This window comes from Crocodylus siamensis, chromosome 1, assembly GCF_052110815.1.
Source record: "Crocodylus siamensis isolate JL-2025a chromosome 1, ASM5211081v1, whole genome shotgun sequence".
In the NCBI taxonomy this organism is placed as follows: Eukaryota; Metazoa; Chordata; order Crocodylia; family Crocodylidae; genus Crocodylus; species Crocodylus siamensis.
In genome coordinates, this window is record NC_143395.1 from 370382955 (window position 1) to 370406909 (window position 23955).

The 23955-nt window shown below is 42.9% G+C and overlaps 1 protein-coding gene across 1 annotated transcript in view; it reads left to right on the forward strand.

Annotated features, from left to right (window-relative positions):
• Window positions 1–23955, forward strand: part of LHFPL6 (LHFPL tetraspan subfamily member 6) — a 226232-nt gene that overhangs the window by 173688 nt on the left and 28589 nt on the right. The window lies entirely within an intron of this gene.

Here is a 23955-nt window from a genome sequence, read left to right on the forward strand (position 1 = left end):
AAGTTTGCCTCTTCTGTTTGTTTCAGCCGAGCACAATGAACCTCCGTCCTTATGCTTGTGTTTCTCCAGTATTGTTTGCTGGAGCAGCTCTGGTAGGGTGGCTATAGGCAATGAAATGAGCAGCCACAGCTAGACTGGAGAAGCAACTAGAGTGGCCAGTTTGTTTGTCTTTATTCATGTTCCATCATACAAAATCTCATTAAATTCTTTATGAGGAAGATGGGACATGGGCAGCAAAAACGCATTACAAAGAACATGAGGCTGCTGGGCCACTGTGTATCTCAGGCTAAACCCCTTAATCAAAGCAGAGTGCTGCTGTTGATCTCAAGGGATGAGACATGCACTCTGCTAAGGTACAGCATTGTGGGGGGCCATCCACCACCATCCTTCTTTTGCAGAGATATTGCAGGGGATATTGGTGAACCATAGCACATGCTTACAGATTCTTCTAGGTGATGATAAAGTGGCAATGCCAAGTGTTTTTTGAGCTACGGGTGTGCAAAATATTCATAACAAACTGCAGAACCTTGCCAAAATTATGATTTATCACATTTTGTGACAAACTGAAAAATGGCCTCTGTCTGAGGAAAATTGAGCTGCTATGATAATTTTTTTTTCAGCGGAAATTGGGCCTGTTATTGAGTGCAAGTGCCTATGCACTGAAAACATAGAGAATTCCCCATTTTTCATTTGGTTTCAAAATGAAAAATAACCCTTTCATAGAAATTTTGCATAAAACAAAACTTGAAGTACTTAAAATCATGCAAAACAAACTGAAGACAGTTTGACACTATATCCTGTAAAAGGAACATTCTGCATGTCGCAGTTCCCATTTGTTCTGATTTTTGTCATCCTGGTAATTTAGAATAAAACAGCAAGAGAAGAGGATAACATTATCTTTCACCTAATATTAGAAGGGGTATCAAAGACACCAATGACTGGTTTCACACAGGGCTCATGATTGGTTGGAATGGGACCACTTTTAAAAAATTTTATGTCAGTAATTTTAGCACAAAGCCAAACCATGCTGAATGTGACCTCAGTCCTACTTCATGTCCCTGACTTTATGAACCGTCTCTTAGTCCCACCAAAATCAGTAGGATTAACAAGACTGTTAGATAAATCATTCACGTATAGGGTTAAATTGGTCCTTCTCTCAACAGGGGCCACATATTTTACACTATTTCAGCCATCTTTTACTTTCCCATTGGTCCCACAATGTATCTGGGTCTGTATACAGGAGGAGGTTCAGGAAGGGGGTACAGCTCCCCACTTCGGATGTGCTGCAAATGCACAGTAAGCTCTGAGTTTGCCGCCTGATTGGCAAGACCTCCTGCTACAGCTCCAGGGAACTATGAGTTTTCTAGCTGATCGAGATGGGGTCTGGCCTGACTCCCTGCTTTTGTAGAGCCAGAAGGTAATCACTACTGCTGTTTTCCCACCTCATTTCCCCTCCCTGCTGATTCAGCAGCCAGGAAAAGGAGTGGATAAGCAGCAGCCTTAGCACTCAGCTCCTGGTGGGCTGGGAGGATGACCCTATCACTGCATCCCTTCTGGATTCACCCCTGTCTGTATATCACATAAGAAGTGGAATAGATAATTCTACAAAATACATCAACATCCTGCCTTATGGTATTATACTTATCACCACTTTCACATTTTTCTCCAGAAGTCAAGGAAATAACTTGCAGTGCATCCAAGTTAAGCATGCACTCAAGCCTTTTCAAGATCAGATATTACAGTTGTACATAATGATCTAAACTAGTGGAAATAAGATTAGCAGGCATAATGTCCTTGTCCTCAATAGACTTACAGCAGTTTACAACAGATTTTGCTTTGACCTATTCACTTCTTTTGCCCTAGAGTCTTAGATAAAATTTTAGATGATGAAGAGAAAAGGATATGGCAGTTGAGTGCACTTGCAGTATCTGCTTCTAGTCATTTATGTTTTCTGGATAACACAGGTGTAACAAAAGCAAATAAATAACAGTTAGTTGGACAAAGGGGTCTGTAGGAAATATTCTGTGTGACCTCTCTAGTTTGACTCAGTTCCCATTTCCCCATCACTGTGATAAAGGGATATCAAAATAAAGGACTTGGCTATGAAAGTGTGCTGTTGCTGTATCAGGCATCTCAAATTAGTCTTGTTCATAAATCATTGAGGTGTTATGAATGAATCCAGGATCACAGTGTGGGAACTGCAGCAACACACCAGATGTGTGGGTGGCACATGCACAGTTAGCTTTCTAAACTCGACGGCATGTAAGTGCAGCTCTTGCCAGAGCTCCGCTCTATCTGAGCTCACCAGCTCATCAATGTAGGCCTTGCTTTCCAGAGCCCACCACCATTCCTTCTCTGTTCCTCCTGCCCGCCGTTCCCTCCTCCTCCCTGCTGAATTCAGGAGCAAGACAAGCAGATAGATTGAGTGGTGGCCCCAGCTCTCATCCCCTGGACTCTGAGTTGTGTGAAAGCAGGAGCTCTGGCCACAGCCCCACAACACATGCAGGGCTCTAACAGGAAATGCACTGATAAGCCTGCAAGCTCAGAGAGCGTGCCTCACAAAGCCGAAGGAGAGTATAGCCACCGTACTGCATGCCCCGCCTGGATCCACTCTTGGATATTACCATACTGTTGTCAAAGCTTGGCAGGCTACAGGACTTCAACAGTGTCTAAATAGTTAAAAAGAAAAGATATAGGTGGTTAAAGAACTGAACTGGGGCTCAAGACATATGGTTTTACTCCAGAATTTTTCTTTGTGTCATTGTCTTATCTCAATCTCTCTAGGTAACCTTTACCCCAGCTCTTAAAGGCGGGTAATTCTCCTTCATCTAGTCTAGGTTGCCTAGTGGATCCCTTGTTGATTTCAGTGGATTTGTACACAGGTATAGGAATGGGTCCATACGATCCTCTTGACTAATCTAGGACCAATACTATGGGGTTTTTGAAGGAAGGGTGTTTCTGTTGTATATATGCACAGAGCCCAGCTCACTGGGACTCCAGTCTCCGTCAGGACCTCCAGATGCTGCTGTACTTCACATAAATAATAATCACTATGCATTGTCTACTGGCAGCAGATGGAACAACATTTTAAAGAGATATTTCTGTGTAAGAGAATGATATTCCATATCTTTAATCCATAAAGTTAGTTGAGAAACTATTTTTATATTTGTTCCTGCAGTCAGTTTCATGTTTCTAATGGAGAAATTTTTATTTAAATACACTATGTCACATGCCATATGCCATTCTAGCCTGTTTGAACTGTCAACAATTTGGTTTTGAGCTACTGAGTGTTGGGAAGAGTACGCAGATGGGTTGTCACATAAAGAAGTCTGATGCATGTGATAATTCTCGGCATTTTTGCACAGAGCCAATAATATTCAAGTGGCGATCATGACTAGCCAAACAAAGATGAGCTGAAAGTAAAATTCCAGGTTCTGTTCCAATGTTCTTCAGACATTTTGATTCCACTTTGTGCCCCCCTTTGTTATTCCAGGTTTTAACTCATTTGAAACCTTGCTAGTCAGACACATTTTTAAGTTCATTTTGTAATGAGAGAAGCCTCTGCTAGGAACCAGATGGAGAGACACATGTAATAGTTTTGTTTGGCTGGATCCACGGTGATACTTAGGGCACTAACAGAAGCTGCTTTGAGAAGGCAGCATCATCTTGTTTCCTGAGCAACAATGCCCTCTTTAGGTCAGAATAACCCAGGTTGGGTCTGAGGCAGGCTGGCAGTAGGACCTGGCTGCTGCTGCCACTTCTGGCAGCTGTGGCAAGGGCAAGCTATGGCCTGGTGGAGCTCCCAGCTTTGCAGGCTGACTCCAGTGGCTCTGTGGGCTATAGGTTGCTAACAACCTGACTTTGTGGTTAGAGCACTTGCCCAGGAAGTGGGAGACCTGAGATCACCTCACCCTCAACAGATTTGAACCCATATTTCCCATTACCCAGAAGAGTACCCCAATCACTAGGCTATATAGCATAGGTTAGGTGGGGGTACTCTGCAGCCTTCTTTGTGACGCTCAAGTCCTGGGCAGTCGAGAATGCAGGACTCACAAGGTGAGAAGGAGAACAAGTAAGAAAGGAACCTGCCTTGGTATCCTAATGGTTATAGCACACTGTAGGGAGAGGAGAGATCTGGGGTCCAGTCCCTGCTGCTATAGTTATTTCTGCCTTTTTAACCAAAGACTGTCTCAAATAAAAAGGTCAAACCTAATTTTGAGAGGTTGGCATTGTCAGGGGCTTCAGATTCTCAGAATTCCTAAAAATCATGCATCTCACCCTCAATACTTGAAAGCTATGCTGTTTCTATACCTCTACCCTGCCTCTACCTTATGAATCCTGCTTTTATCAACTAGAAATCCAGCCATTCACTGATATTCATTCCATTTATTAGCAGGCTTGTGGTTTATTTCTCCCACCCTTCTTTTTTTCTTTTCACAATATCTGGCACCTTTAATATTACTTTAAAAACTGTCAGAAACAATTATAGCAGATGGGGCTGTTACCCCTTAGGTAACAATATAGCCTGTATAGAGAAATCCCCTCTAGGAGCCTCAAGCTCCTCTACAATAATGAGCATGCCACCTTTGATCAACTAAGAATCAAAGTGAAGTGAAGATTCACCTACTGTAAAAGTCAGATCCATGCCCTCTGCTATAAAGTATGTAATTTTTTTCCCCCACAGTCAGTTCAGAAAGTAAGGTTAAGATTTTGAAAACGAATTCAGTTCTGTTCTGATACACTCAGGCTACAGCTAATGCTGCTGGTTAGAAATGCAGCTTTTTGCTGTGCTGTACACTTGCATCTGACAGAGACATTTATAATAGCTTCTCCCACTTGCACCTCTTTATTTTCACTGCCAGTGGCCCTTCTTTTATATACTTTCTGAAGTGGGGAGTTTGGGGGAAAAGAAAGGCTCTCTTCCATTGGTACTGTAGTTGGAAGCATATCAGATACCAAAAGAAATTTGTGCTCACTGTGTGAAATAACTCAGAACAATAGTCTCAACTGCAGAGAGAAAAAAAAGGAAGGGAACTAAGGAAGATGAAGGTCTGCAAGAATGTTTAAAACCTGGGGATCAGGGCCTGAAGCATTAGGCTTGGTGGTTTGTACTTCCATATAAAGACCCAAGAACCGTTTAGTATCAAAGAGCACAAAAAGTAGAATTGGAGGAAAGGTCCATTCAGAAAACTGACTGCTTGATTTTTGCCTTAGAATTAGCTAGTGTGCCAAAGCTGAGAATCCTTGTGACATTTTGGTTTCTTTGACTGGAAGAAACATCCTGATCAGCCTGTTCTGAAGGTTGTCTTTATTTCAGTGGCATGTCATACAAGCAATGGGTGGTGGGGAGTTGCTGCTCTCATGAGGAGTGCGGGGAGGAACTCTGGAAGGCATGGCTTTAAGGAAGCAGAGTCTGGGATACAGTCCTGGACACCCCACAGACATTAGTAACTTTAAGTAGTTTACACAATTTCAGGTCCCAGTTACTGTTGTGCAGTGCTTAAGAGGCAAAATTAATTAGCTCAGGTTCAGTGTGAATGCAGCTCTGCTACTCTCTGCTCAGGAATATATATAAGATAGCAGTGCCTGTCAACTGAGCTAATTAGTATAGCAGTGATCATGCAGCACTAGGGCCCCTTTCACATGTGCAGGTAAAGGTGCAATGAAATCTAAAGCGTGATTCACACAATTGCACCTTCTGCCATACCACATGTGCATAACAGTTGGCGCAATTGTGCTGTCATGCATTAGATCCCATTGTGCCTTATTGCCTGGCGCAGGGAGAGCCCAATCCTGCATTGGCAAGAAGCAAATTCCCGCAGCTGAGTCCCATGCACCCCAGTTGAGAGTTGAATAATAATTGATAATAAGCTGACTCTTATTATCAATTTGATGTCAATGGAAATAGCCCTTCAGGTCCCTACTTTAGGTAAACTGCTTGATTCAAAAGGCATAACATTACATTGAACCCTATTCTGAAATCAGTGCTCAAGTACTGAGGTCAATAGGAGTTTTGCCTTAATAAGAGCTGAAGAAGTTGGCTGTTCTGTTATTAAGGTGTTCCACCCTTCACAGACTTCCACCGTTCTCCTCTGAATACACTTGCTTACTTACATCTCTGAGTCAGTGACAACAACCCAGATGCTTTAAGCGCCATCTCACTTTCATGCTGCAGGCTCTCTTTTATAATAAGTAAAATGCTTTAAAAATGTTATGACAAGGAGAATTTTATAAACCACATGAAACAGAGCATCAAACTCTCTGTTGCATTTGAAACTTGCTTTGGGAAGTACTATACCTCAAGTGACAGATGGGTACGTGAAAACTTTCTATCATCTTTGAGGATTCAGAGTGGCTCAAGTGCCAAAATGTGAAAAGGAAAATTATCATTAAAATGCCCTCAGAAGGAATGACTTCCAAATTATTGTCTGTCAGCTTCTCCAGATGGCCTCACTGTGTGTCAGGGTTTGTTAGAATTGCCTAGAAAAAACACAAGGGTTTGTTCTATATAAAGTCACAAATTGTGGCTTAAAGAAAGAAAATGTGCATGATAGAAAGAGAAAAGGACATGTTTAACGTGGTTTAATTCTCTGAAAAATCTAAAAGGCAGTGCGCAGTTCCATTTTTTACTGTCTCTCAGTGACGTGTACATAGTTCGATTGATGTCTAATCAAGATATTTTTCTCTTGCTTATACCCTGAAAGTCCATGGTAGGATTGAACTTAAAAGTCAAGTTAAGTTCTTTTTATCTCATATTTTATCACCAGTAGGAGAGGGTTTTTAGGCCTTCCATAGCATTTCTATATTATATTTCCTATCGCCTTTAAAACTATGACCTTGGTGATGCCTATGCAGCCCTACTCACTGCAGTTGCAGGGCGTAACTGATTGGAGCTTAGGAAACAATTCCACTTATGAAGCACAAAAACAAATGAAATCCTTAACAGCTTTGCAAAAGGCATCATGCAATCTTAAATGATTGGTGAGTTGGGCAGCTGGATTGGTTTTATGTCTCATTTGAAAATCAAAAGCCTGCTTTCAGCCGTAAGACTACAAGGCCAAGCCTGAAGCTGTTTACTCCCATCAGTACCATTTCCTCTCCTTATCACCTTTGTTGTTGCATTTTACTCAGTTGTATCTTATTATGGTGTTTACCATCCTTTTTAGAGAGGGGAGGAACAAAGGTGTGGGAGATTTGGGCTTTTATTTATAGACCGTAAACAAAATAGCACCCAAAGAAACTGACAGTTTTCCAAGGGAGCATAATAAACAGGGCAAAAATGTGACTTTCAGGAGGAGGAAGGTTAGGTTGAATTTATAAAACAGGTCATGTTTGCACAAGGGTTGTTGGTTGTAGCCCTGTTGGGCTAAGGACATAGGCAGACAAGACAGTTGGTTTAATAAAAGATATTACATCTACCCAAAGAACCTTGTCTGCCTGTGTTTGCTCAAGGCCATTCGAGGAGGTTCAGGAGAATCAACAGAGGCGTGACCTCAACGTGTGCGAGTTAAAACAGGTTATCCTTCCTCCTACCAGGGGTGGAAGTTCCTACTGAAGCCATTTTGCCTCCGCACCACTATTTAACAAGCTTTAATGTATACATATTTACTTGATATCTTTATCTGACGGGCCTTAGCTTTCCTACATGTACCTATGTAGACAAGCCCACAGTCGAATCGACTTAATTTCTCTCGGTTTATTAATCCAATGTTTTTATTGTTTCAGGCTTCTCCAGTCCTGCACTGTTCTCAGCGATTTTAATAGATGCTAATATCTTACCTCTATAAGTGGCTGAGTGCTTAATGCCACAAATCATTTAACTTCAGAGATTAAATTCAGTTCTGTGCCAAAACATCAGTGTAATTATTGTCTTGTTTTTTTTGCTGCTTAGTGGTATCAGCCATAAGCAGCACCTTTGAAGCTAATTATTTTTCAGTCACAAACTCCAAACCAGCAAACCCAAAGCATTTTAAAAAAATCTCAAGTAGAAGTAAAGTAAAGTAAAGAGTGAAGGCTATTGTCTGTTTTGTATCAAGGCGCCTATCATGTGGGCGGGCAAGGATGGTTCACTCACTGTCATTCATCACTGTAGAATTTCTTATGCTGACAACTTGGTTTATTGTCATGCAGTTTCTAAACGCTTTGAAGGTTCATGTCAGATTTTACTTGTCTATTTTTTTCATCTTTTTGGCATTTCTTTGTGTCATTTAAACAGTAAATCAAATGAGGATCTTTTAGCCTTAGAAGTCAACAATAGACAAAAGATAAACAGCTTCTGGGCTCAGAATTCATACAAAAAGAGTGGTGAAATTTGGGGCTTATCTACAGCAGAAACCCTCTACAGGCTGAAGTTCTGGTAGAAGGCTGCCACAGGAAGGTAACTAGAGTGCATCTCCACACCCATGCTGCTTCTGGCATCTCCACTACTACAGCTTGCACAGGTAGGGTCTTCAGTGCACCCTGGGAGGAACCACCTGTTAAAAGGGACCACGACTGCCAGCAGAAAACTCAGGCATTTGTACACATCTTCTCTGAGGGTTTTCTTAAGAGAGATAGACGCTTTCTCTTGCTTGCAGAACTGGCATTGCTGTAGCCCCACATGAAAGCTATGAGCATGGATGCACTCACAGTTTGGCCTGCAAAACGTGAGTCCTGCCAGCAAAATTACGTCGTGGAGACCAGCCTTTGCTTAGCTTGAGTGAAAGTGGTAACCACTAGAACAGGGACAGACTGAGATTGGGAACTTTTAAAAAAAACTTAGTAGGATACATCATCTTCTCTGTCACCGAAAGGAAAGGAGGAGGGCCAGAAGCTGTGAAGATGCTATATTATGTCCTGACCACCACAACTATAAGACAGCCCCTAACTTCAAGCGACCACTTCTAAGTATGCCCACTACACTTTGCCACATGCTATTGTACTTAGACAGTAGAGGGCTCCATAGGGATACCTGTACTGATGCACATACATTATTGCTTTCCTGAAGTGTTTTAAGCCTTGCCTGATCTAATAGCTGGTATGCCATATGTGTCCTTGCCTCCTTGTAAGCCCTGCCTGGTTTGGCCTCCAATGAAGTGTGTTAAGCGTGTGTTACCTGGCTGCTGCTGCTTCTCTCAGACCTAAACATATCACAGGAATGAAATCCTAGGCTTATTATAGTTAGTGGCAATTGATGTTGACTTTGATGCCAGGAGTCCACCACGTCCTGTTTCTTATCTCAGGATCCAAGCTACTTCTACTGAGGCACTGACATCTGTGGCAAAAGAATAGGGAACCATGTCTTTTTAGGTAAATGGTCTTTTCTGGGGTTGCTTAACAAGTTTCACACCATTAGGTCCAACTTCTGCATGAAACAAGTAATGAACACATTGTTTTTAGGCACTGCCTGACTTGGTCTTCTTTTTTGTCTTTGGCAATCCCTTGCAGTCGAGTGTGATTATCTTCCATGATTGTCCTATCTGTGGATCTGAATATGGTTGATGAGCCAGTCTGGGATTGATAGTTAGTGGCAATTGCTATTGACTTTGCAACTCAGGCACATATATCTGTGCCGGGTACGTGACCCTGGATTCTTGATTCGGTCCACGACATGCTGTTTTTGCAACTCCCACTTTTCCATCTTCTGTTGTTGTTGTAAGGTTTCAAAGTATGGAGATCCTTGCAGCAGACTCCTGCAGTTCCAACTTGAGGTGTCTCCTGTACATTGTAGGTCTCATCTCTGTACAGTATGGTGGGGATTACAACTGTTTGATAAACCATGAACTCTGAGTCAGATATCATGTCATGATCTTCAAATACCCATTTGGATCTGACATTGTGATCTTTTAACACCGTTTCCTCAGGCATCCAAAGGCTGCACTTGCACATTTTAAGTGACGTTGGATTTCTTCATTGATGTCAGCCTTCTGCAAGAGAGGTCTTCTGAGGTACGGGAAATATTCAGCATTTTCCACAGTCTCACCGTGAATCAAAATTACCGTAGCTGGAGACTGCTCATTAAGAGTTTGTTGATGGAAAACCTTAGGCTTCTGAACATTAAACATCAGTCCTATTTTCTTATATCCCTTGGTAAAGATGTCAACAATTGCCTGAAGGTCTGCTTCTGAGTGAGCACACACTACAGCATCATCAGCATACTGGAGCTTGATGACTGAGGTCAGGGTAGTCTTTATTTTGTCTCAGAGTTGGCTGAGATTAAACAGTTTACCTTGCACTTATGATGGATTACATCTCCTGGTTATTCTCATCAAACCAGTCTTGATATTTCCTGGCAGAAAATCCAAGTGTCTCTTTGCAGGTGCTGATGATGGTAGACTTGAGGGCATCCCAAATGCTGCCAGTATTCTCTCATGCTGTTAACTGGAATTTGCCGGTTTTTCATTGATGCACTGATGGAAGTGATCTCGCTTAGGTGGGTCCTTGAATTCTTCAACACTGATCTTCCATCAGCATTGCTTCTGCTGCAGCCATCACTTGGGAGTCAGTTTAGGTAACATAACTGAATAACATAACTGAGCATAACTGAGTCGATGATTGGTCCAGCAATCCTCAGCTCCTAGCACAGCTCAGGTGATGCAGACATTGCAATCCTAAGTACAAAAAGTGTTGTAGTCAATCAGGTGCCAATGCTTAGATTGTGGGGATTATTAAAATGTCTTACTTGTGCCTGTTTTTCTGGCGGAACAAGGTGTTGGTGATGGTGAGTCCATGTTCCACAGATTTAATCAAGAGGAAGATGCCGTTGGAGTTCATCTTTCCTAGCTACTTATGAACAGGCTAGATAATCATCCTAGCTAGCCCTAATATAAATACTGTAAGGAATTCAAACCTTCTAATTCACAGCTCTCTCAAGTCAAAGGAAGTAGAGCAGTCAGGATATCCAATGGCCCTTTCCAGCTTGGCTGTTGGCATAAAAAGATACAGAAACTGGGAATTGCAGCGGTAATATGGAAAACAGGATGGGGGAGGGGAGAACCAAAGAGGAAGTACCCGAAGAACCATGTGGTTTGTTTATGTTAAGATTCAGCACTGAGTATCAGAGCGGAGGATGTGATTCACAGATCCTCAGGCTGTGCATGAAGTAAAGAAGACTTTTCACTTCGAATTGTCCCTGAGAGTGCTGGCGCATCCACTAGTATTCAGCCTGCTACCCAAAACAAATGTCAAATGTCAAATGTTATTCCTTCATCAGCATATCAGTTGCAAACAAGACTTTCCCTATCGATTGATTCCTTTACATCTTCAGTACACACCTTTGTTTTATCAGGGTACATTATTTGTTTGGACACCTCCACATGTATCCTGCTCCCATTTTTAGTTTTCTTTTGAGGACTGCAATGGTAAACAAAGATGACAGATTATGGTAATTACAGCTACATGCTTCTTTTCTAAGGAATGTCACAGGCATCTGAGGTATTTCAAACAGCTATATAGATGGGTGTGGAGCGCTGGATGGCAAAGCTGGCTAAATAAGTATAGGGTAGACCAAAATATGCACTCTCACTTTAAACCAGCATCTGTTCTCTACTGAGTTTCCAAAATTAGCTTAAAGTTGGCATTGGTTCTGTTGCAGTTTGTGTTGTCTTAAAACTTCAAATGGAGGCAAAAGCCATTCTTCAGGAACAGTGTTCCTGATAGCTAATTGAATCGCCCACAGGCAAGTATGAGATTATTTTATAAAATCTTATGCTCATCAGGATCTGATCCTAAAATCTGATCCATGCAAAAATATCTGTGTGACCATGAAGGAGTCCCACTGGAGTCAAATGGGGTTGTAGCAGTGCAGGGTCAATTTCAGCATGGATGCCTTAGGACTCAGTCCATAGAATCACAGGATTGGAAGGGAGCTCACTACTCATCTAGGGTCAAACCCTGACTCAGACATATCAACTATATCAGACTTGTCAGTCTAGCCTTTTCTAATAAGAGAGATTCCATATTTTCCCCAGGTAACCTGCTGTCTTTTCCTACTGTTCTTGGAATTAGGAATCTTTTTGTGAGAGTTAACCTACATCTGCTTTACTGCAGTTTAAACCCATTGTCCCATACCACATGCTATAGCAAGGGAGAATAATTGTTCTTCCTCTTCTTCATGGTAGCTTTTCAAACATTGGAAAATGGATATCATGCCCTTTCCCCCCCTTTCCTCCAAACTAAACGTTAGGACTGTGGGAAGATTCAGTCACTGATTCGATTTGGAGGAAATGCAGCCTGATTCAGCAACCAAATCTCCAAATCCAAATCGCATCAGGAGATGCATTAATCTCTCTAAATTGAATTGGAAGCCTCCGATTCGATTCAGAGAGATTCAACAATTCAGCCATAGACACAGCTTTATATGTTTTCCTACATACCTCAAGATACCAGGCGCAGCTCATGAATGCTGAGATGGTGGGGCAGATGGAGCGTTCCACGGAAGAGTGGGGGAGAGGTCCCCTGTGCCTCAGCAGTGGAACCAGAAGTGGACCAGAAGTGCTTCCAGTCCACTTCCGGGTCCACTGTGGAGTGCATGGGGGTTCCCCCCACTCCCCAGCTCAGCAGGGCCTCCTGGGTCTGGGGGGGTACCTGGGGTCCCTCGTGGCTGATCAGCAAGCGGGGGGGTGCAGGGAGGGATCCAACACCGAGCACGTGGGGGACCCCGCCACCCACGTGCTCCTGTGGGATGCTCCATATGCCCCACCATCTCAGCATTCACGAGCTGCTCCTCGTTCCTTGAGGTGCATAAAAAAACATATAAGCTGTGTCTATGCCTGAATCGCTGATTCTCCGAATCAGAATCTAATCTTCAGATTCTGCTGGATCAAATTGGCAGTGACTTGAATCAGTGAATCAAATCACTGTTCCCCGAATTGGGCCAAATCCAAATGAAATATAGCCCGCTTTGCACACCCCTACTAAACATATCTGGTTCTCCCAATCTTTCTTTGTACAGTTTGTTTCTCAACCATTTTATTTTCTTTGGCTAGGTACAGACATTCAAAAAGCCTGAGGCAGAATCAGTCTAAGTTATGCGGTTTTTTGTAAGCAGTATAGTTTAAATAGATAGCAAACAGAATACACATTCACCCCTTGAACGTCTGTTCATCCTTTGTAGGTGGTGGTGGGGAACAAATTTTAGACCAGGTTCTGCCATTTATAAACCAATGTGTGCACCAAACTTCTGTTCTGTTACAGGTATAGACCGGTTTCCAATTACGTGTACCAATTAGAATGTAATGTCTAAACCTGGCCTTTGTCACTTGCCACAGGATCCTCTTGAGTTACTCTACATCCTTATAAAATGTGGTGCCCCAGATTGGACACAATATTCCAGCTAAGGCCTAATTAGTACTAAATAAGGATTACCATTCACTTTCTTCCATGCCTTTCATACAATTCTTCTCTAAATAGAACCCAATATTGTTTCCCCTCGCCCTAATAGCACTGTATTGATGACTCACGCTGAGTTTATGATTTGGCATAACCTCTCAGCAGTGCTACTGCTTAGGCAGTTATACCCCATTCTGTATTTGTTCATTTGCTTATTCTCTACTACGTACATCCATTTTGTTGTCTGTAGACCAGTTCTTTAATTCAATTGAGTTCCTGTTGAATGCTAAGCCTGTACAGCAAACTGTACAATCCCTTCCCCTTTTATGTCATCTTCAAACCTAGTCAGGAAGTTCTCTATTCCTACATCCAAGTCATTAATAAATATGTTAGACAGCAGATTTCTGTAGAGCCCCTTACTGTAGAGCACCAATTATGTATCCACCTAATGGTAATGCTGTATAGTCCACATTTCTCCAGTTTACCTATGTGAAGTCAAATGTCTTACCAAAGGCCAGATATATTACGTCAACCACATTATTATCATCTTCCAAAATAGTAAACCTACCAAAGAATGAAATCAGTTTTAGTTTGACATTCTTTATTTTAGTTTATTCTTATTCACTGTATGTTGGCCACCTGATCAGCCTCTTCCTTGTCCACTATTTACAAATTAATTGTACTATAAGTTGCTCTGATAACTTCCTAGGTATTTCAAGTTAAATTGACTAATCTGTAATTTCCAGATTTTCTTTCTTTTTCTCCCTTTTAAAGAGGGGCTTCATGGCACTATCTTAATACGGTACTCTGTCTGTTCCTCTGGGTTCTTGCCTGTTATCCATGACTTTGCAAATATTATTGAAGGCAACTACACATGAAATTAATTTGAAAAAATAAACTGCAGCAGTTTGAGCTGGAGTAAACTGTTCCTGGGTACAGCATCTACATGTGCACCCAGGACAGCAGCAATTTGAGCAGGGGTAGAACAGTTTACGTGAGTGCTGGATGCACAGGGGGTCAGCCTTCAGGGTCTGGGTGGTGGCGGAGGATGGCAGACGGCCTGGCCGGGGCATGAGAGTGATGAAAGTGAGGATTCATGTCACTAGGTGGCAAGCAGGAGTCCTGCTCCCTGCTGGCTGGGCTTACTGGGCACAATTTACACCCATGGTCAGCATCTACATGTGTTGATTCACGGTTAATTACCCTGCTGTAGATAGCACTGTCCCCAACAGTACTATCTTATGATGGCTTTAACCAGTTTAGTGCAGCCTAATAGCATCACACATATGGAGGGTGATGCTATACTCCACAGCTAATTAGATTACTCTGCATTTAAGCACACATGTATACATGGCCATTGCTAGTGACTTGAAGATTTTTTCAGTTATTTCCTGCAACACTTCCAGATTAATTTTATCAGGCCCTGCCAATTAAAATTAATTCAAATTTGTTACTGACTCTCTGCGATACTCTCTGCTTATCATGATCTGCAGCCCTGTCCCTTCTTTCTTTATATTAATTCTGTTAGCTGTCTGAGCGCAGTTTATTTTTTTTGTGAAGACAGAAACAAAGCAGCCATTGAACAGCTTTTTCCTCTTTCTATATTCCACTGAGTGGGGGTCCAGAGTTTCCCTGGGCTCCTTCTGTTGTCTGACAGTTCTAAAGCCCCTTCTTGTCTTCAATATCCCTTCCCATTTTTATCTCATCTTTTGCTTTTGCTTTCCTGATATGTTGCTACATTTTTTATATACTTCCTTAGTGACATGTTTTTCCTTCAATTTTCTGTTTCTTTTTTGATTTTGAGATACATTGGTGTCCTGTGGTTATTCTTATCTTTCTACTGTGTTGGAATAGCTTGTTGTTTGGCCTCCTTTCAGAACTGCCAGCTCTCCTGGACCCCTCTATCCTTTAATCTGTTTATCCATGGAACTTTACCTATTATTTGAGTTGCTAGAAATCTACTTTCCTTGTTTTGCTATTCAGTAGTGCCCTTGTTCTGCTATTCTCATGTCTTCCCAGTCTTAGAACCATGAATTTTATCAAGTCACAAGGCAAGAATTTCTTAGGGTGTTATCTTTTATTGAACCAACTACACAGTTGAGATAGAGTTAGACAATGACTCTATGCTGTGCCTGGCTTATTGTGATCAGACTTGAGGAAGATTATCTTACATTCAAAAGCTTGTTTGAGTCTGTCCCAGCAACATCTTTGGTTGAATAAAAGATATCACCTTAAGAAATCTTTGTATCTTGCATAATTTCTGGACCATTACAGCTACCTCACTCTACCATTATGTCATGAGAAATTTCTCCCAAGCTTCTGATCACCCTTATGTTTGCAAACAGCCCTTTATCAATTAAAACAAGATTCAAGGTAGGAAACCCCTCGCGGTGCTCTCGACTTTCAGAAACAAAGTTCTCTTCTATCCATGTTAACCATCCATAAACTCAGTGAGAGTCTTTCCACTGACTCCAATGGGTTTGGGATCTGGAGTCTTCTTGCAAGTGTAACACTTAACACTGTACATTTAGAGTTTTCATAGGAGTCTAGGAGATTTAAATCCCAAACAATGTTTCTCCAACCTGCTCTTGAAAATTTCCAAGGATGGAGATTTCACAGCTTCTCTAGGTAGCCTGTTCTAATGCTTGACCACCCTCATAATGAGAAAGTTCTGACAAATCTGCAATCTAAATTTCTTCTGCTGCAGCCTTAGGTCGTTGTTCCTGCTTTGAGTAGAGGTTTGGATCAGATGCTTCCTGAATTCCCTTCCAACCCTAATTTTCTGTGATTCTGTGATTCCTAGCTCTGTGTCCTACCACAACTGAGGACAGTCTATCTCCATCTTCTTCATAATTGCCCTTCAGGTATTTTACGACTGCTATCAAATACCTCCTCAGTCTTCTCTTCTCCACACTAAATAAGCCAAGTTCTTTCAGCCATGCTTTACAGGCCTTTAATCATTTTTGTTGCTCTCCATAAGACTCTTTTTAATCTGGCCACATCTTTCTTGATGTGTGGGGCCAAAACTGGACACAGTTCTCACGTGTACTGAACAGATCATCAGAATCACTTTTTGTAGTTTCAGCCCACTGAAGAGATTGCCGTCTGGCCAGGTTGGTCGCCTGTTGTACTTCGCATTCTTCTGTTGCATTTGCATAAATACATACACTCTATTAAAATCAATAGAATGTGTGTACCTAAATCAGGCTTGTCTAACATATGACCCGCCAGCTGCCATGCAGCCCATCAAGCCATTTTCTATGGCCCAAAGTGCTGTGACGGGAAATGAAAGTAAATGCTGTTTACTTTTGTTCCCACCCCTTGTCCCTCCCCCAGCCTCTCAACAGCTTCCTAATGGCTGATGAAGGGCTGGGGAAGGGACAAGGTTCCCACACGCACCGTGTCAGCTTGACATTGCTGACACAGTGCAGCTGCTCCCCACTTCCTCATTTCACAGTGTCCCTTCCTAGCCCTGCCCCTCCCTTCCTCATTTGCATGCTGGCCCCACACTGCACCAGTCCCTGCTGGCAACGCAGGCTGGAGCAGGTCACGGTGCAGTGGGCGGGCGGGCGCGGATGCTGGCTCAGAGGGATGCTGCAGCCGGGCCCACGGGAGATACTGCTGCCACTGCTGCTGTGGCTGTGGCTGTTGGGGCAGGAAGCCAGCACCGCTCCCGCCTCCCTGCATCCCCCCGCACCTGCAGACATTGCGCTGGGGGTGGTGAGTCGTGGGCAACGGAGAGGGAGGGAGCCCTGCCGGTCAGGCTCAGGCTGCCCCGGGGGAGAGGGAGCAGGGGGGTCTCCCTGTACGTCCCACACACCCCTAAAGGGTCCCCGCATGTTCCCCTGGCTGCTGAGCCCTGGTGCGCAGGTGTGGGAGCATACTCAAGGCTGCCCAGGTGGCAGGGAGGACACGGTGGGATCAGGCTTGACCTCTGCACCCCCCAGGCGTGGCCGGACTGGACAGGCTGCACGAGCACTCGCTCCTGCTAGCCCACCGGGTGATAAAATGTTTATGATCTGGCCCCACATTCAAAAAGGCTGGATACCCCAACCTAAATCTTCTAGACTGCTTTGAAAATTTCAGCCAGTTAGTGTCTCAAGTCAAACGACAATGAGGCTCTTTAGATATTTGTAATTGAATATTCATTTGGCTTATTGTAACACCAAACTGAAGTCCATTTTGTTTCTGCATTTACTTAAAAGGGCACAAACAAACTCTCTACTAAACATCTATAGCTGTTTTATCTTCCTTGCTCTTTGTACTTAAGCAGTTGCAGCTTGTGTTTCTAGTTCTGGGGTGGGCAAAATGGCAGATCTGACTGGTGACTAGACTCAATGTCTCAGCAGCCCTGGCCCGCATGGCTGGGGCTAGTTTCCATGGAGACCCCAGCAGCATGGATCCACCTGTGAGCTGGACTTTGTCCCCTCCCATTCCAGCTCATATCATCAGCTTGATATCCAAGCAAAGCTCATTCTATTTTGATTTTACAGAGTGTCTTGGAAGATTTGGAAAGTTCTGAGATATTGGCATCTCTAGATTAATTAAAAAATCATTTCTTGCTTGACAGGAAACAATTTAGTTACATCAATTTTTTCGCTAGTGGACTGCTGAAGTAAGGTGGCAGCTTCCTGTTTGATCTCATTGTCACTGCCTGGAGTCAGAAGCCAGAGCTGGATGCTGCAATAAAGGAAGCCACAGTGGATGGTTTTTCCTGCACAAGAAGAATCCGAATGTTCACTTATTGCTGGAATACCAAAGTTGATTCAGAGTGGGGCAGAGCTGTTCTCTTTAGGGAAGGGATTTTTTTTTTCAGTCATGAACAGTGGTTTGTCATTTTTCACGTGGGCTTCCTTGGTTTATGAATGACAACAATGTTAATAATCAGAAATCAGTGCAGAGATTTACTTGTTTATTTAACCTTACCCAACAATTTACAAGAGATCTGCATGATCCGGGGACAACAGGGCAGGCCCTACAACGAGAGACTGCGGGACCTGAACCTGTTCAGGCTTTACAAGCGAAGGCTGAGGGGGGACCTGGTGGCCATCTATAAACTCACTGGGAGGGACCAGCAGGGTTTGGGAGAGATCTTGTTCCTCCGAGCGCCCCGCCCCCCGGGGTAACAAGGAATAATGGCCACAAGTTATTAGAGAGTAGGTTTAGACTAGACATCCAAAGGCACTACTTCACAGTCAGGGCGGCTAGGGTCTGGAACCAACTTCCAAGGGAAGTGGTGCTGGCTCCTACCCTGGGGGTCTTTAAGAGAAGGCTTGACATCTACCTGGCTGGGGTCATTTGAGCCTGGTTTTCTCTCCTGCCCAGGGCAGCGGGTCAGACTAGAAGATCTACAAGGTCCCTTCCAACCCTACTTCTATGAATCTTTGAATCTTTATCCTGTAGCACTTCATTTCTCCATTTTCAGCTGTTTAACATTACAGTATCTGCCAACCATATCTTGGGTTGTTTATTAATTATTACCATATTGTACATATTGTGTTTATATGATATGCCTTAATTTTGATGGCATGCCAGTTTCATGCTAATATCTTACCGAGATCATCATTTGAACTTCTCTTGGTTTACATGAGAACTGAAAACAGAAAGCCTTATGTCTGTTGCCAGGGCAAGTAGCCAATCTAGCATTATCATGTTTGGACTCTGTGTGGCCTTCAGGGTTTCCTTGTTTTCTGAAAGATTCAGCAGACTCTTAAACTAAAATGGGTACACTATATTATTACAAATATAAAAGCATAAAAATATTATGAGTTTTTTCAGTTATTACTGTTCTTGAAGTACATAGTAGAAGCCCAGAGATGGTGATTATAGAAATGAAGAAGGCAGAACACTTCCTTGTGGCATTTTCTGTTCCATTTGATAAGAAGGTTAACAAACATGATAAATTATTGCCAAAACTGAAGGTAATCTGGGGCATGGAAAATTATAAACAAGATACCGGTTGCTTGTAGTCCTTTAGGCTCTCACAACAACACTTTATTGGAAACCAGCTCTAGTTTAAGCAGGGGCCCTTCAGAAAGCAATATTGATGATCCCCTTTAAAATACTGAGAAAAATGATACCATTTCTAAAGTCAGTGATGCCTTATTAGACTTGCATTATTCCGTGTGTTCCCCAGAGATCTTTGGCAAATGGAAGGAAAAATAACAATAATAATAAGTTCAGCTGTAGTTATAGCATCATCCAGGTCATGATACCATTGTGCAAGATGCTTTACAAACATGTAACGAATTGCAGTACCAGACCCAAAATGTTTATAATGGTAAATCTGAAGGAAAATACAGCAACATATTTTGAGCCAAATTAGGCCCTGAGACATACAAATGGGGGTTAAATATTTTTTACTGGGGAATGCATGGAGCATCTAAATGTGGAATTTGTCCCCTTTATTACTGAACATAAGAGGTGTTTTAACAAATCTACTATAATAATAAAATTTTGCATATCTATAGCACTGCTCACCTGAGGGTCCCCGAGCAGTTTGTAAGCATTTGCTAGTTTAGATTCACAACATGCCCATACTATAAACAAGAATTATTATCCCTGTTTTACAGCTAAGTAAAAAAATGAAGAAATTAAAGCTGCAAAATGGTCTATAGCATAAGGAGGAATGGAATGCATGACTGTCAGTCTTCTCTCTGGGTCTCAATCACAAGAACAATGGTCTTCAGACCTATTTAAAAAGATTGCTGTTGATTTGTTTAGACTAAAAAATGTGGCTCGTTTGCCCTCTTCCCCCAGGCTACAAACAGGAGGTTAATGATTTGAAAGCCACCACACAAAAAAAACAGTGGACATGTCCTTCCTGGTGATCTGTAGTATCTGTTCCATAATCATGCACTTGACATCTGATATGTTGCACAAAGATAGAAAACAAGACAGAAAGGGGCCTATGTTGATGCCTCTACTTTACGAAGCCACCAAACTGCAGTCCTTGCCAAATGAAAGATAAAAAGACCCACTCCAAGTATTTACCATTGGGAACAGAAGTAAGCTCAAAATTAGTAGGCAATATTTTTCCATCTAGGGGTATAGGTTGTAGCCATGTTGGTCTAATGAGATAGGCCAGGGATGGGCAATTATTTGGGGGGGAGGGCCATTTACTGAGTTTTGGCAAGCCATCTAGGGCCACATCACAGGCAGCCCGGGGCAGATAAATGTTAATTTTCTAAATATTTTAGGGGCCCTGTGAGCCAGATAGAATGGCCCGGTAGGCCACATATGGCCTGCGGGCTGCATTTTGCCCACCCCTGACAGGTAGACAAGGTTCTTTGAGTAAATCCAATATCTTTTATTAGATTTTTCCAACAATATGAGCCATTCTTCTTTCTAGGAAGTTATTGTAATTGCAGACCAAATACAGATCATAGCTATATATGATGGTGGTTGGTTCCAGAGAAGATTTTTCAATAGCTGGATTTTTGTTGATGAACAAGAAGTGTTGTTTACTTAGGTCACTGAAGTCTGGGAGAATTTTGCATGTGTAAAATATTCTCAAAAGCTGTTGATATGAAAAATTGGCAGCACTCTTTTAGACAGTATTCCTATCTCACCCATATAACTGCTTAGCAAGCCATGCTCTTGTCTTCTGTGCAGCAGCTATTTTATGTGTGGAGGGGGTAGGGCATGGGCACAAAGAGAACCAGGGCAAGGGAAAATATATATTATTCACCCAAATGTTAATAGTCACAGTATCCACATGTGCTGTCACAGGAAATACTCAGTACTGAACATTTGGAAGAGGTTGCTCTGTAAAAGGGTAAGGAAAATGTTTTGAGCAATATTCATGGGAAAAAAATCCTGTCACTTTAACAAAGCCTAAACTGATCTGAAAACAAAACAGCCCTTTTATGAGTTTAACATGCAGCCCCTACACACTCTTGCCACCCGATGAGAGTAATTGGCAACCACTACCAGTTTGTGTTGCATACTTGGCAGGAACAACATTGTTATGTTAATTTTCCTTTCACTTGTACGTGGTGACGCTGAGCTTTCTTTGAATGAAAGGAATTTTGTATAAGTAGGATTCCAAGGATTCTACTTTGCTGTCTGGATCCTTCTGTAGTATTTTGGTTCTTTCCTACCCTTGTTGGACAGTCAAAGTCCTGAAAGCGAAGTCCCTCCTTTACTCAAGGAGTGAAGTGGGTGCTCAGCACCTTTGGAAAGAAGCCAAGAATGTTACCCATTGCTTGCAAGGCCCTTTTGCCTTTATCTTTTCTATACATGTTGTAAGTTGTCAGTAATATTTCAAAGTGTTACAGGACAAGTTCAAGCTGTGTAGGCCCATTTTGGCCTGCGTTAAAGCTGCTCTGCCTGAGGAACCCTCTTTGTCTGCCATCTACCTAATTAAAATTAATTGAGAATTTAAATAAAAAATAACTAGCATTCCTATAAGTCCTATTTGCTGTGCCTGAAAGTTATGAAATATTGCTAAAACAGGCTGCCCAGGGCAATGGCGACAGGCACATGGAGGAGACTAAGCAACACACATATTACATTTTCTGATTAAATCAACTACCATATGTTGGAGGAAGCAAACAAAGCCAAGTTATTTTTGTGCTTCAACTGTTAAAAACAGAAAACAGTCAAAGTTTGTTAAAAAATGGTATGAAAGAGAAATTATCTTCTTTTCCTACTTCTCTAGCTGTATTTTTGCTTCTTCAAGGCTCCTAACTGGTTCCTCCTACACTGCTCAAATGCTTAGTGCAAGGTTCTGCAACACCTTGGGCAGTGGGGTTCCGCAGGGCTCTGTCCTCGCACTGTTCAACACCTTCATCAGTGATTTGGACGAGGGGGTAAAAAGCACCCTGTTCAAATTTGCTGATGACACTAAGATGTGGGGGGACATGGGCACATTGGAAGGATGCAACAGGCTACAATCAGACCTAGAAAGGTTACAAGGGTGGGCGGAGGAGAATAGGATGGGTTTCAACACAGACAAGTGCAAAGTGATGCACCTCGGGAGGAACAACCGGCACCATACCTACAGGTTAGGAAACTCCCCTCTTGTCAGCACGGAAGCGGAAAAGGGTCTTGGAGTCATCATTGACTCCAAGATGAACATGGGCTGGCAGTGTGGGGAGGCAGTTAGGAAGGCCAACTGCACCTTGTCATGCATCTCGAGCAGGTCCAAAGAGGCGATCCTCCCCCTCTATGCAGCACTGGTCAGGCCGCAGCTGAAGTATTGCATCCAGTTCTTGGCACCACACTACAAGAGGGATGTTGACAGCATGGAGAGGGTCCAGAGGAGGGCCACTCGTATGATCAGGGGACAACAAGGCAGGCCCTATGAGGAGAGGTTGCGGGACCTGAACCTGTTCAGCCTCCAAAAGAGAAGGCTGAGGGGGGATCTTGTGGCCTGTTATAAACTAGTCAGGGGAGATGAGCAGGCACTGGGGGAGTCCCTGTTCCCCCAAGCACCGCCAGGAGTGACCAGGAATAACGGTCACAAGCTGGCAGAGGGTAGGTTTAGGTTAGATATCAGGAGGCGCTACTTCACGGTCAGGGCGGCTAGGTTCTGGAACCAGCTTCCAAGAGAAGTGGTGCAGGCTCCTACCCTGGGGGTGTTTAAGAGGAGGTTGGATGAACATCTTGCTGGGGTCATTTGACCCCCAGTACTCTTTCCTGCCATGGCAGGGGGTCGGACTAGATGATCTGCTCAGGTCCCTTCCGACCCTAGAAACTATGAAACTATGAAACCTTGCCCTTACCTTTTAATGCTCATCCTGGCTAGGGGCAAACATTCAAAAAAGCCTGAGCCTGAATTGATTTAGTCTTTGCAGGTTGTCTAACCTGGCTAGGCTAAGTCAGTTTGTAACCCAGACAGACATCCCAGAAATTCAGGCACATGCCTGCAGTTGCTCAGGCTAGAAGTTGGGGGGTGCTAGAACAGCCCTCCCTTTGTTTCCACAAGACAGTGCTGAGGGCGACGTGGCCCAGGCTGGTCTGATTATTCCCCCCTTCCTGAGCTGCCCCCCAGGGAATGTTTATCACCTCTAACTCAGTGTTTATCAACTCGTTAAGAAAACAAAGCCTCTGTCCATTAACTAGCGGAGCTCTTCTTAAACAGATCTTCCAAGGAAGGATATTAAGCTACCTGTTGATTAGCTCCAAAAAGCCTGTCTGCCTCTGACCTCTCCCACAGCACTGACCAGACCATAGCCAATGTGTGGTCTGCTAGCTAATGCTCAGGTGTCCTCCTTATGGCAGAGGATTACTGTGAAACTTACATAGGGGTTTTTAACAATAGACCTCAAAGTACTTAAAAAAGGAGAGGGCAGGGCAGGATCCACCATCATTATCCCATTTTACAGATCAGTCAACTGAAGCAGAGGGAGTCAAGTGACTTACCCAAGATCACTCACCAGGCCAGTGGCATGGCCACCAGTAGAATCCACAGTTTCTGAATCCCTGTCCAGTGCTGCATCCACTAGACAAAAGACATGGTTGAGCCTGTATGTTGCAAAGGATCTTGTACTTTCAGTCTGCAAAATGCTATGCATGCCTAGGCTGATATATTAATGATAACTAATGGTCAGTCTTCTACAAGGACATCATAAAAAACGGTTAAAATTGAAACTATGTAGGGTATATTTTTAAAATGTCCTGTAGAATTTTCCTTTTAAAAGT